This window comes from Penaeus vannamei, chromosome 33, assembly GCF_042767895.1.
Source record: "Penaeus vannamei isolate JL-2024 chromosome 33, ASM4276789v1, whole genome shotgun sequence".
NCBI classification, from domain to species: domain Eukaryota; kingdom Metazoa; phylum Arthropoda; class Malacostraca; order Decapoda; family Penaeidae; genus Penaeus; species Penaeus vannamei.
In genome coordinates this window covers 974,447-976,946 of record NC_091581.1, presented here as the reverse complement: position 1 = coordinate 976,946, position 2,500 = coordinate 974,447, and positions in this window count along the sequence as shown.

Below are 2,500 nucleotides of genomic sequence, written 5' to 3'. Positions count from 1 at the left end.
TTCCGACATATGCTCAGCCGGAATAAACATATTAGGGAAAGTGTTTCCTGCACAAGCTGCTTACAAAAAAAAAAGTAAAATATCACGCCATGAACGAAGGCTCAGCCACAAGGGTGGTAGTTGGCCGTGTTTGCATGTTGTCGTGCTGTTGTTACGAAATGTGGCTCTTTATTTGCGGTCGTCAGCACGAGACAGCCAAGCAAATGTCAATCGCAGAGGCTTTATTCGGTTTATATCAATGTGGATTTTTTTATGGCGTGGTAACTTGGATAAACTGAACTTGCGGGTTTTAGTATATATTCACATATTATTATTAGATATTTATATACAGCACCGCGAGATGACACCAATTTGTCGATGACCTAAGCGTTTTAATATACCTGCTGTCAGTATGTCTACACGAACGTCTGGCCTTCGCAGTTTCTCACAAATTACCGCAACATGAACAGATCTATCTCAATGATATATAGGTTGTCATAATATCACCCAGCTTACATGCACCGACTTACCTTTTCACGTCTCGCCCATGCTAAACGAACTCGTACCCCAGGGATGATGAACCGAAGAGACACATCAACAATTTCGTTCTGAAAATAACTTTACGAAGATGGTTCACTTTAGGTAATCCAGTTTCTGGCCGAAAGGATGTAATTTGCCATTCGTCTGCTTTCTGCCATAACAAAATGAAGCTGTCTGTAAGTCGACCTTGGCCGAAAGTGAAATCAATGCCACATTATTGACTCGGGCGTCAGAGTGCCACTTCTTGATTTGGAGTCCCACGGTAGGCACTCGGTACAGCTAATGCTAATGGTTAGCTGAAATTTAGGCTTATTACATACACACAAATCATATATATATATATATATATATATATATATATATATATATATATATATATATATATATATGTGTGTGTGTGTGTGTGTGTGTGTATGTATGTGTGTGTGTGTGTGTTGTGCGTGCGTGCGTGCGTGCGTGTATATATATGTGTCTGTATGTGTGTATAGATATACACACAAATCTAGGCAAATTATCGACGTTAATTTCCTTTATTTGTGTGTATAACGGTTAAATGTAGTTTAGGCCAATTGAACACATAGGTTATATATATATATATATATATATATATATATATATATATATATATATATATATATATATATATATATATGCATATATATATGCATATCTATATATATATATATATATATATATATATATATATGTATCTATATATGTATCTATATATGTATATATATATATATATGTATATATATGTATATATATGTATATATATATATATATATATATATATATATATATATATATATATATATATACATGTGTGTATGTACATTTATATTTACATCTATATATACATACATATATATGCTTATATATACATATATGTGTGTGTGTGTGCGTGTGTGTGTGTATATATATGTATACATATACACATGGATATATATATATATATATATATATATATATATATATATATATATATATATATATATATATATATATATATATATATATATATATATATATATATATATATATATATATATATATATATATATATATATATATATGTGTATATATATGTGTGTGTGTGTGTGTGTGTGAAAATAGGCAAGAACCATAAGAAGGAATTAGTTAAAGGGCCAATGCACATCTTTCACATACCGTTCGCCCTCGATTTTTTTTTTTTATAGACTCAAAATTATGCCATTTACGCTCTCAGAGCATGATGACCCTGCCTGACCTTCGCCTGACCTCGGTCGTCTTGCTTATCTCTTACGAACAGCCTCCAGACTTTCCCTCACGTTATTATCTTCATAAATAATTACAAAAAAACATATATTTCCATTGCTTAAGAGGCTTTGCGAATATTCTTGCACCTTTGTCACATTTTGTTTACACGTTCTCTGTTCATTTGTCTTTTGTTGTCTTCTACTTCTTGTCTTTGGTTATATTTTTTTTTCCCCTTTTCTCCATGTTTTTTTTTTTCTTTCTTTCTTTCTTCTTTCCCGCCTAGTTATGCTCTTTTCTTCTTTTTTGCTCGTTTATTACTCTCGCCAATTTTCATTCATTTGCCGTTTCCTTGGATTTCCTTTTTTCGTACAGATTTTTTTTCTTGTTTTTTCTTGCCTACCATTTGATATCTACGTGCCTATGATGCGGCTATGCGCCCCCGTCGGCGTTAGCTCCATGATGATGATGATGTTTATACCCACCTTTTATGATATGCTGTTTATACCCCATCTTTTATGATTTGCTGTTTATACCCCATCTTTTATGATTTGCTGTTTATACCCCATCTTTTATGATTTGCTGTTTATACCCCATCTTTTATGATTTGCTGTTTATACCCATCTTTTATGATTTGCTGTTTATACCCCATCTGTTATGACTTGCTGTTTATACCCCATTTTTTATGATTTGCTGTTTATACCCCATCCTTTATGATTTTCTGTTTATACCCATCTTTTATGAT